We start from the raw sequence: 12,596 nt of genomic DNA, 5'->3' as shown, positions 1-12,596 counted from the left end.
TACGACGGAGACGTATCAGGGTGGGGGTGGGGGTGGGGGGAGGGAGTGGGGGAGGGAGGGACGAGGGAGGGGGTGGGTGGCTGGGTGCTACGCATCCGTCCGACACACGCGACCACACTGACAGGACTATGCTTCGGTGCCTTAAGGCACCGAAGCAGCATCCACCCCGAACGACCCTGGTCTGCCTGGTGCGCCTACATTTGAGAATGCAAAAGAATCTTCTTTCATTTGCAAACGAATCTGTATGTATTACCATGCCCGTGTCTTCCTTGCAATAATTAGTCATTCGAAACGAGATACTCACTCCGTTCACTTTTGTAAGTCGTTTCAGACAACTTAAAATGAACTGTTTTGCACATTGTCTGAAATGTCTTCAAGGTCTTATAAAAGTGAACAAAGGGAGTACTATAAATTAATTAATGAGGAGTTATTTGAAAAAAAATCGAAACGGTATCCACGCTAACGTGGATTAGAGTGTGTGTCACGTAATTAGTTATTTGAATTAGAGTGTGTGTCACGTAGCGATCTCCAATTCTAACGTGGATTTCGCATTTCACTGTATCCACGCTACTTTTTTAATACAAATTCATATGTATATGATGAACACCATGGTAGTGAGAAAACTTTTGGATGGATTCAAACATATGACCTACAAAAAAGCACAACAAATTGAGTAAATGTCAACTTTTTGAAACTTAGAATGGCATGAATTCGAAATAATTATCCGTATGCATGGTCCTCAATTCCAATCTTACAATGTACACCGAATTGAAACATTGATATTAAGTCTCATACTATGTACATTCAAATGTTGTTTTTAGCCCCCCCCCACACACGCTACATACTTCCTGTATCGGTCAATCTTCCTCTCCTAACCACCTTAGGAAGCTATCGGTTTCCAACACACGTTCATTCTTTCTCTCCATGTTTCGATCTCTAAGTCTCTCAACTACACAACCCCTTTTTCCACTCTATTACCAAATGTATTTAACTCACACACCCGCCATTGCACCCCATGCCGAGCTCTCTCTTGCTCTCCCTCTCACCCTCTCATGCTAAATACATGCATTGCCTAACTGCCCCCCCAACCTCTTGTGCGCCCGCACGCACGTTGTATATCTAGGTCACTCCCTCGAGACTGTCTCACTCTTTCTTCCGCACGGCGGGCCACACTCGCTCTCTTTATTTGAGTCTCGTTTAACCTCATTTTCTTTCACACACAAATGATATATCTCCCTGTTCGGGCCTCGATCGACACACTCTATACTCTCTCACGCAGATTGTCTATCTAGGTCAGTCCATCCAAGCTGCCGCCACTCTTTCGACCTCATGGCAGGCCACGCTCACTCAATCTCTCTCTCTCTCTCTCTCTCTGTATGTCTTGATTGACCTCGCTCTTTCTCTGACAAAAATGATATATCACCATATTTGAGCCCAATTCGACCTATTCACATTGTATACTCTCTCACGCACATTGTCTATCTAGGTCACTCTCTCCAACCCGTCTCACTCTTTCGATCGCACGGTGACCCTATGTGATGGATTGACCTTGCTTCCTCCCACGCACAAAATATATCTACACGTCTGTGACTGGATCATCTCTCAAGCTCTATCTTACAAGCCTCACCCTTGCCAAAAGCTCAATCGGACAATATCTCTGCAGAGCATATATATTTGTTCAATGAATGTCGGACCACACTCACTTTGTCTCTCTATCTATATATCTCTCGATTGACCTCGCTTTCTCACACCGTATCTTCCACGCACTGAAGCTACCTCTCCATCCCTCGCAAAGCCGGAGCTATTTACATTGCGAGGGGCACTCCAACCTTGGATCAGTTTTTGTAGGCATTTATTCCGGTCGATTTAGATTATATTTTCGTAGCATTCGGCCCACAACTACTCCAAACACCGTTGCAACCCCCGCAACTCCCCTAGTTGATTTCCCTCTAGCTCGGTCATCGCTCTCTCGCATGTCCTTTCTCGCCTTCAACGTCGCACCATGGTATTATTGCAAAAAACTATGTTGTTCTCTTTAATTATTATAAATAAGCTACAAAACTACACACCGTTAGTCCACTTGGAATGGAACAAATTTTGACCCATAAATTAAAGTGCTACAAACTACACACCGAGGGGCCCACATGTCATGAAACAAATTTGGACCCATATACAAATTAAAAAATAAAGGACGAGGATCGAACATGCGACCGGGCCTTCAAGCCGCACGTCAATAGGCAACATACATAGAACAACAATGTTTGTTGTACCCCCCTTTGTTCACATAATGTTTTTATATTACCATAGCCTATTTAATGGATAACATGTAATATTATTTTTAGTACTATTCGCCTTCACTTACTGGTGGGTTCCATGTGTGCTCTCTCTCTCTCTCCTCCCCTTATACGTTTAGACGCACGGGCAATGTTGCCGTTGACCATATCTGGAGGCGTTCACAAGTCACGGCACCAGTTTCACGTACTAGCAGTACTAGTCAGTGTGTATGTGTGATGCACGTTAATTTGGAAGTATATTAAGTGCATGCGGATATTAAGTAGGATATTATTTGCGTGTTATTATGTGATTAGCACTACTTTTGGCATGAAATTAACTGCACGCTAAATGTGTTGAGCGCTCGACATTGAAGCAGTCTAGGTCGTTGTATGACAACGAATACATGTGGCTTGATGACGTTTTATATTTAATTAGATACGGCTCTAGCAGAACATTCAATCGATCAAACCATAGATTTCGTTCATTCAGACTCCGACTTTAAATTATACGACGATCGATATAAAGTAAACGGAAATGATAAACGCTCGGATTTTAAGCATGGCAATCCAAATGTTTTTCATGGCAAATTTAGATTACGCGGCGGCAGCGGGGGCGTCTTGCGGTGGGAAGCGGCTCCTCTGTCGTGCTCTGTGTGTCGTCGGACCACTGACCGACGGCGACGGTGGCGTCTTGCGCCATTGTTGGCGTACTCCTGGACGTTGGCCTAGCTTCAAGGAAGGCCAAAATGTTCTGGACTTCGGAGCGAGTCAACTGGCGGGAGGAGGCGACTGGCGTTGGTGCATGGAAGCGGTCGACGGCGGCCAACCATGCCGCTGAGGGGGGCACTCGCACCCGCGAGGGGACATGCGATGCCGACGGTGCGGCGGAGACATTCGTGTGCACGGGCACCGGCAAGGGCGCGCATGTCAATGCATGCGCAGGCGCATGCGCTGGCAGGTGCACGGGCACCGGCACAGGCGTGCGCGTCAGTGCACGCGCAGGCGCATGCGCTGGCAGGTGCACGGGTGCGTGAAAGTCGACGGGGACCTCGTGGAACCCCGTGGGATCAAGCTCGGCGATAATGTGCGGTCCCAACCCATCAATGCCACGGGGATGGGTGCTGGCACAGTCGGGGCGACGGGAGCCGGAACAGGAGCGGGGACAGGCGCGGCGTCTTCTCGCAAGGCCTGTTCAAGCTCGTCCCAAAGCGCCTTATGTTCTTGAGACTCCGGCTAGGTGTCTTCCTCAGGAAACTGGAACACTAAGGGCAGACCATCGTGATGCGGCATGGCATACATTTAGGTCAGGCTAGTTGGAGGTAGACGATAGGAGAATCAGAGAGGAAGAGAGAAGATTGTAGCGATACCGGGTAGTGCGGGGTTGATTTTAAACTGCGGCACTGGCGACATTAAAAGTGGGAGGAGTTGGGATGAAGGTGGGCGGCGGAGCCTGGTCAAAGGGCTCGCCTCCCGGTGAGCCTGCACAGCGGTCTGCTCGCACACCTCCCTATCAGCCGGCGTAGCGGTCTGCTCGCACGCCTCCCATGGACTCACATGCTTTCTAGAACGGCACCTGTCGATGAGAAGCGGGGACTCGTGGCGGCACGTAAACGCCCATGGTTTCAATAGTGAAAGCGTTCTCCTTAACATGACATGTCTTTATTCCAAAATACCTTGGCTCTTCATTTGTGCAACTTGTCATAAGCAGCTTGTCTCAAATTGAAGAAAAAACTTACGAAGTAATATTTGTGCCATATCACGTGACCATGCTCAGTTTCAAGAATTTATGCTCACTTTGGATTTTCTGAAATTTAAGATCCAGGATTCGAAACAATATCATAACTTGCATCATGCAATAAATTTTCAGGCCGTACATCTGTCTTGTTGTATTCTTAAGAAAGGATTTGGTCAAACATTTTGCTTAGTTAGACTTCAGACAAGTTATATATGCAGAGTAAAAGGATAATCCCTCTGTACCAGTGCATTGCCTGATATATTAACTCAAGTACTAGGCATGAACAAACGGGCTCAATTCTGTGCTCATCCTGGTGTAGTAGTAGTAGTACTAGGCAATGCAGTTGATGGCTGACCTTGACGAGCGGCGACCGAGGGAATTGAACCATGCTCGGCACGGTAGGTAACGTTGTCTAGTTACTAAAGCATCCCTCCATTGTTCATCGGTAGTCATTATGAACCGGGGACATGAGGGGAATTTCCTAGGGCTGGAATTCTGGCAGCCAGCTATTTCGACTTGAAACGCCGAGGCTCGACTAGTTGGGGTTGCCTAATGTGCGTACCACACACGCCACCGAAGGAGACGAGCCCGATTTTTATTTTTTTTATTTTTTTAGGATCAACACGAGCCAAGGTCTGGCTGGTATGCCGTTGGGTCCTACCATTTGAGAATACGAAAGGAACCTTTTAAATTGCTGAATGAATCTATGTGTATTATGATACCCATATTTTCCTTGCAAATACTAATCTCAACGTGGTAATTGATTTATGACGAGTTGTTGAATTAGAATGAGTTTGTGATATAGTGATCTCAACGTGGATTTCACATTTCATGGTATCCCTAGTAAGTTTTCCAATGCAAATTCGAATTTAAAAGATGAACAATATAGAGGTGAGAAAACTTTGTATGTATCAAGCATATGACCACACACACACACACACACAGAGACACACACGCACGAACAGAACAACAATCCAATAAGTATAGTGCATCTATTTTTCCAAACCATGCATGTATGACACGAATTCAAAAATACTCCTTCTATTCCTAAATATTAGTCTTTTTAGAGAGTTTAACAAGTGATTACATACGGAGCAAAATGAGTGAATCTAGACTCTAAAATATGTCTATATACATCTGTATGTGCCAGTCCATTTGAAATCTCCAAAAAGACTAATATTTAGGAATGAAGGGAGTAAAATGTAAGACATGCATGGTCCTCAGTTCAATATTTAAAATGAACATGAAACTGAAACATGAATATTAAGTCTAGTACTACAGTACATGCAAATGTTGTGTTTAGGCGGAGCTATGATTGTCTGGGGTCAACCCCTCGACCTTAGATAAAATTCTGGAGCTCTATTTAGGGTTGTTTAGATTATATTTGTCCCCACCCTCCCAACCACCGATTGGTTGTGCACCCCCACCCCTCCTCCCCGGGAGAATATCATGTGCCCCCATACCTTAGATGCTATATGCCGATACGAGTTGCTTGGAGCTTGTAGATCTGAGATATAGCATCTCACATGATGTGTCTTAATATTTTTACAGGAAACCTTGATGAGTTTGAGAATTGCACACAATTTGTACAAAAACTACCCAGATGCCCTTGGATCCCATATCCAACGACCTCGAAGCTCGTATCACCGTAGCATCTAAGATGAAAGAGGACATCATATTCTCCTGTATGTAAGAATATCATGTGCTACCACACCTTAGATGCTTTGGTGATACAAGCTCTTTGGAGTCGTTGGATTTGTGACCCAACACCTTCTCGGTGGTTCGAGTGGTTTTTTACAGAAAAGCCCCAAAAGAGTTCAGCCACTGCTTACAAGCACAAAGACTGCTCAGATGCCATTGGATCTCAGATCAAACGACCTCGAAGATCGTATTCACGTAGCATCCAAGCTGCAATAGCACCTTATGTTTTCTCGCACGGGAGAATATGAGGTGCTCCCGCACCGTAGATTCTATGGTGATACGAGTTCACTGTGATCTAACGGCCCACAGTAGGAGGTTTGAATGTTTTTGCAATATACGGCAGATAGAGTTTGGGAAATGCATAGAAAGTACAAGTACTACACATGTGCCATCTGATCACTGATCATACGACCTAGATGCTCATATCACTGTAGCGGGTAATTAAGCTACGGTGAGCACCTAATATGAGCAACGGGGAGCCGTTGGATCGAAGATGCAGCGGCACACACGAGGCCTGAATGTTTTATTTGCAAAAAAAAACCTTTGGAGAGTTTGGAAATTGCGCATAATTACAAAGACTACTCCCAAGCCATTGGATCTCACTTCCAACGGTGTAAAAACTCGTATCACCATAGCATCTAAGCTGCAGGGTGGATGTGATATTCTATGCTGCTGTCATTTTTGTTCATAAACTTGCGAAATACGTGTAAGTCATGCCGTTACTTGTCTAACCGCGCAAAGTGTTTGTTCAAAAAAACCATCCTACACTAAAATATCGGAACAACACACGGGGGTCCCACTTGTCATTAATCAAATTTGGACCTAAAACTAACAAATCTGAAAGACAGGATTCGAACTGGCAACCTGGACTACAAAGCGTAAGTCGATAGCCTGAAACAACAACGGTTGTTGGCTTTGTTCCATAACTTGATTTTATACAGTATTATGTTGAGTAGAGTAGAGGGAGTGCCTCGACACGTGCATGACCGTTGTCTCACTTACTGGTGGGTCCCAGGTCTGCAATCTCAATCTCTCTTCTCTCCATCGTCTAACCTTTGCACGGGCACACAGGAAGAGTGGTGCTAGCTTGCCGAGGTGTTATTACAACTTAAAAAAGCTTGGAAAATAGAAGAATCACCTAGAACAAGAGACGCTGTGGCTGGTCGAAACGGAGCTAACCCCATCTATCCTCCGTGCCACGTTTGGATGATGAAGCTGTGTGGCTAGTGGGGTGTTTTCGACCAACTGGCTGGGTCCCGAGGTCGAACCATGGTACTACGTCTGATATAGTATATTTTCACACGCACATTTTTCCTCCGTGCCAAGACGTGGCACACCCTACCGCGCGGTTTTGGGGTCCTCCTGGGTGGTGCACGCATATACTCTTCCTGACTTGGGACGCCCTACCGCGCATTTTCTAGATCCTCCTCGGTCGTAGCACCAAAGCTAGTAAATGAGTCATCAAATCACGAAAGACCACCTTTCCTACCGAGTACATCAGTGAAGCACGGTGGCTAGCTAGTTGGGCTAGTTAGACCAATTAGCTAGGCCGCCGCCACATTTGTTTTTTCACCCCTTTTTTATCTACTTGCCGGCAGGTAAATTTAAATATCTAGCGCAGCGTTGCTTTGGTGATTGGGTGCGGCAGGATTTTTAATTTTTTGATTGACGGGAGCAGGCGCGGCAGGATTTTTAATTTTTTGATTGACGGGAGCAGGCGCGACAGCAATTAGTCACGATGAATCCGCCTATAAAACCCACTGCTCCCTGATGAAGTCGTCGACTGGTGTTTTACCGTGGTGAAAACCAAAAGATTCCCCGCTCCTCGGCTGGCTCCCTCTGCCTTCCCGTAGATTACATTGCCTTTCAGCCATTTCGCCCCCTTTGCTTCCTCTCCCCATTGCTTCTACCTGGTGCCATGGCGTCGCAGCAGATCACGGAGTCCGAGGTGAGGCGCCTGACATAGGAGCTCCATGCCAAGGATGCGGAGCTCAGGGACAAGGACGCAGAGCTCCGTGAGCTCAAGGAGGAGAGGAGTGCCATGCTCCTCCGTTATGTGCTGGAGTTCACGGAGCTTCAAAAGCGGAAGGCGTCCACCACAAAGATGCCCGAAGCGTCAGCGGCGTTGCTGCAGAAAGCGGTAGATACGATAGGCCATCAGGGGAGCCGGCTAGAGCGCGAGCGGGCCGATCGTGACGAGGTCCAGGATCGCCTCAGCCACTTGGTGAACCAAGTTGCCACACACGTGTTGCGGTTGCGCGATGCCTACTGTCGTGCCAGCGCAATGATGCCGGCCGTCAGGCTAAACCCGTTCGACCACCCGATCGACTTCAACGAGCTGCGGCTTCCTGACCTGGTCTCCTTCTTCACCTATATCTCCAAGGAGCTGAGCCGTCTCCGCGCGATGGTGGGGGCTGAGCTGGACAAGGAGGGGTTGCAGGCTGCCGTCGCCATTGCCGAGCGAATCCTTTCAGGGCTCCGTCACCGGAATCCATTTGTGCCATTGGATGCCGTCTTTCATGAGCTAGCTCCCGTCGACCGGGAGCGGGCTCTGCGGGCGGTTGCACTCTGCATCACCAATGTCGTGCGCCTCGAGAAGAGAGGGACTTCAGTGGTGTTTAGGCGCCCTCTGCATGGGCATGTCCATGTCTCGGCGCAACATGACCATTGGATCGAACTCAGACGGTACAGATCAGTCACTGTAGCACAAATCATGTGGGTGTGTTTGGTTGCATTCTCATCTCAATATAGTTGTTTCCTCTTCGTGTATTTTTTTAACCTACTAGTGTGGACTCATGCACCCTTCATGCACTCTGCCAACCCCCCAAAAGTGGGCCGAGAAGGGAACTTTTGCTCCCATCCCATGCACCCTTCATACACCCTGCCTAACACTATTCGTGCTTCATATGGTTCATGTTTCGTGGAGTAATGTAGCACCATACTCTTCGTGCGCTGTAGACCTACTTCTGCTAACATTGATCTCAACGTTCATTCTCGACCGGACAGTCGAAAAAGCGGTACTATGTTACATATAGGAGTAGTTGACATGCACACAACATCATTTGTTATCGTCATATCTTACTACACTAGCAACAAGATTGTGTAGTACTGACGTATGAACCACTGCACATGCGTAGTAGTAGAAGCACTATGTATGTTCAAGTGGCTGCCGTGTTTCGCACTCCTCCATCGTAAGAGTGGAAACGCTTGCTGTGATCATTTTTTTCTTCAGAAAAACAGTGGACAAGCTCTACCGTGCGAATCCTCCTCCAGCCATGCACTAAATTACTCACTTTCGCCGACGTGTGGGACAGCCAGCACCTGGGTCCACCAGCCGTGCACTAAATTACTCCATAGTAGAGTGACGGTAGACTACCCCGATCGAAGCACCGCAGTAATGCCCAATGAGCCGTCAAATCACAAAACCCCCTCCTTTCCAGCAGTAAGTTGGATGGACGAGGCAACCATCATTTCACTCTTCTCTCTCAGCTTCCTCTCTTGAAGAAAACCCCCACTCGCTTCGCTTCTCCCTCATCTCGTTCCTCCTTTCACTCTTCTCTCTCAGCTTCCTCTCTTGGATGGACGTTGGAGCACCGGCCGACATGATGTCTATGGCTCTGGCCAAAACCGTCGAGGCTCATGGTACGAAGAAGCGCAAGCACCCCACTGAGACTACCGTAGACAAGCTCAAAGCCATCGCCCTGTCCAAGCCCCCCTCTCCGGGATCCCTCATTAAGCAAGTCTAGGTAATGTCTCTTGTTGACGATCTTTTTCTCGATCTTGATCATGTTTTTTCATCTAACACGCAGTACTAATACTGGTAGTATAACTTTCTGGGTGATCTTGCATGTGATTTTAGTGTGCCAAATGACGGTTCTAAATTCCTCTTTTGACCAAAACATGCGAGAGGTTGACACTGATTTCTTATAGATTACTTTCAACTACTCCCTCTGTCCCAAATTTCTTGTCTTAGATTTGTCTAGATACAGATGTATCAATTTTGGGACAGAGGGAGTACTTTATGAAGATCAATTCTACCTTTGAAGAGGGTATATTTGCCTCAGTAACTTGTGTTATGGATATTGCAAGTAATCCCTCTGCTCTCATGCCTTTGAAGACATGTTCTAGTGTCTTTGTTCACTCATTTTTGTGCGTATATGTAGTCATATATGGAGTATAATATCGAAAATCATCTTGTATTTCTGAATGGAGGTAGTAATAAAATATGGTTTCTGTTTGAATTAGAACCAGGTACGCGGTGGAGATGAAGTTCTCAAAGTCATGTCATGTGAACTGGAAGACCTGATGATGAGTTCTACTGCTAAACTATCCAGCTGCTGTGTCCTTGTCGCCACGTGTCCTGAACTAGTGTTTTCCTGTAGCATTGTTGTCAGGCGTGTTCTTGAGGCTGTACTTGACCACAACAATTTCCTGGATGTGCCTTCGATTACGAAGGGTGTGGTTCTTGTAAAGCTTCCCAACAAATCTGATGCGGCCTATCTTCATCATCACGTTTATGAGTGGAAAGACCACTCTGTTAGGTTCTCCAAGGTTGACAAGATGGTGATGGTGCATGTAGACATCTCTCACGAAGTCCATGGCCTAGTCATTTATGCAGGGTTCATCCCGTAGGTCGGTGGCAAGAAATAGTCTGCAGAATTTAATTAGTGCAACTTTGCTTGTCTATAGTAAGTATTATTGTTCAGTACTTGATTTGTGTTTGTGAACCCTGTATTGTTTATTAGTACTGCCGCTTTTGGTGTGTGGTCAGTCCTGAGAACGGTCTATGTTAATGTCTGTCCACTCAATTTAGTCTGTATATTTTGAAGTATCCAGATCATCTTTTTTGTGAGGACGGTTTATCAATTATGGTTACACTCCAATATCTGTATGCATTGCAGGGTTTATGGCACCCACCAGGATTTCCAGTCCCACGGATGTTTGGTCCATACAATTTGTCACGACCTTTGGACTATCCTGCTTGTGGGAGTAGGCGGGGCCCCTACATGCCACGTGTAGTTGGACGATTAATCGTCTGTTTAGTACTTCAACATAGTGATTTTCTGGTAAGGATTCACTCGTGTCACATCAAGTAAATCTTATTGATTTACTGTCTAAATCTTACTGATTTAATGTCATGTTTTCTTTCTTTTCCTGCAATTTTATGATGCAGGTTTTGCCATATGACATTCATCACAGAATAAACTGTTTGGTTTGCTCTACTATGTCTATTTTTGCAGGTTTCACTTCTTATGTCGTGTCAGTAATGAAGGCACTATCAATCACTTATATTACTGGAAAAAGTTGGATCAGTCTGTTGTCTGAGTACAAGCTGAATCCCTATGATGAACTGTAGTTTGGTTTAACAAAAACGCCACAATTAGTCCTTCTCGTGTTTAAACGAAATGAAGAAAAAAAAACTGGATCACGGTCATGGATCCTAGTCAAGTTAGAAAGCTGATCATAGAAGACCAGACACGATCTCCGCTGTCTCACACATCGGTACCACCTTCAGCAATGGATCAAGCACCGGCAGTTGCTCTAGCACTGACAGCGGCAGCAGCTCAGTCTGATCGAGCTAAGGATTAGGCACCGACCACGTCAGTAGATTAGTCTGATCTACCAGAGGATCGGGCATCGACACCGGCACCTGCTCCGACATAGGCACGAGCTCTACAAGGAGCACCAACTCCAGTAGCAGCAGCGGCTTCGGCACCTGCACCAACACTTGCACTTGCATCTGCTCCGGCCCGTGCAGTTGCACCGACAACAGACTGGGCTGCAGTTCGCACTTCATATACCAAAGTCCTTACAAAAACCGACATGTCCACCTTCTTGGTAAGCATTGGCCACCCAAGTGCTTCGTTCTTTTTTCTTTCCATGTCGTTTCACATGATTCACTGTGTTTATCTAACTATTTGGGTATGTCTTCTTGTTTGCAAATAGAGAATTCCTAGAGCAACGAGGGAGTCGTTCAACAATCTGGGCAACCGCGGCCAAGTTTCTCTTACCATGCGCAGCATTGGTGTGAATGAACCTGCTCAATATACTATAAGTACAAAGGTGGTTGCATGATGATTGATGCTAAAGGATGGTCAAGGTTCAAATCTAAATCATACCTTGCGGTAGGGGATGATGTCAAAATTGAACTTTCTTGGCAAGGAGAGCTGGTCCAAATCAACTTTGAAATTCTTCAATAGCAGCACGCAACTGCCGAACTGATCTATCCTCCAAGAGATTTTGATGTAATAATCTGGCATGGTGAAACAAGTGTCCTGTGTGTATAAGTAGTACGACAATATTATTTATCACATGGTATATCATTGATAGAATTGCAACTCTGATGGCTGGTTAGGAACTGTCGTTCGATTTCATTCCAACTGCTGCCGTGCTTTATTCAATTTTGTGTATTCGCCTTGCGACAGCATCTAAAACCAGCGCCATACCGATCGCTTGCAATATGCAAAACGCTAAGGTAGAACACATGGGCCCCCAAACATGGAGTGTGGGCCTGCGGCCCAAAGTCCAGAACTGTGAGCTTGTCTGAGTATTATATTCTCAGCTGACCCCCCATAAAAAAAAGCTGAACCCCCATAATGCCCGTGCGTTGCATGTAACATCAAGATGCATTTGTCTGAGTATTTTATCTTGTGAGAGAAAAGGATGAATGAGGGAAGGCCTTATTTGAAAATGTGGAGAGGTGTGTGGGTACCTTTTTGCAAAATTGCCATAGTTTCCTTCCTATCCGTCAAATATAAATCGGACGGCCTATATTGCAGGATGGCAGGCACACCATCATCACCAACTCGTATATACTGTGTTAAAAACAACTCTGCTTTTTAAAATTATATATGTTATATATATTCCCCTTGATTTTTCTTATGTAT

The sequence above is a fragment of the Triticum dicoccoides genome, chromosome 7B (assembly GCF_002162155.2).
Source record: "Triticum dicoccoides isolate Atlit2015 ecotype Zavitan chromosome 7B, WEW_v2.0, whole genome shotgun sequence".
In the NCBI taxonomy this organism is placed as follows: domain Eukaryota; kingdom Viridiplantae; phylum Streptophyta; class Magnoliopsida; order Poales; family Poaceae; genus Triticum; species Triticum dicoccoides.
Note: the sequence above shows the minus strand (reverse complement) of the source record.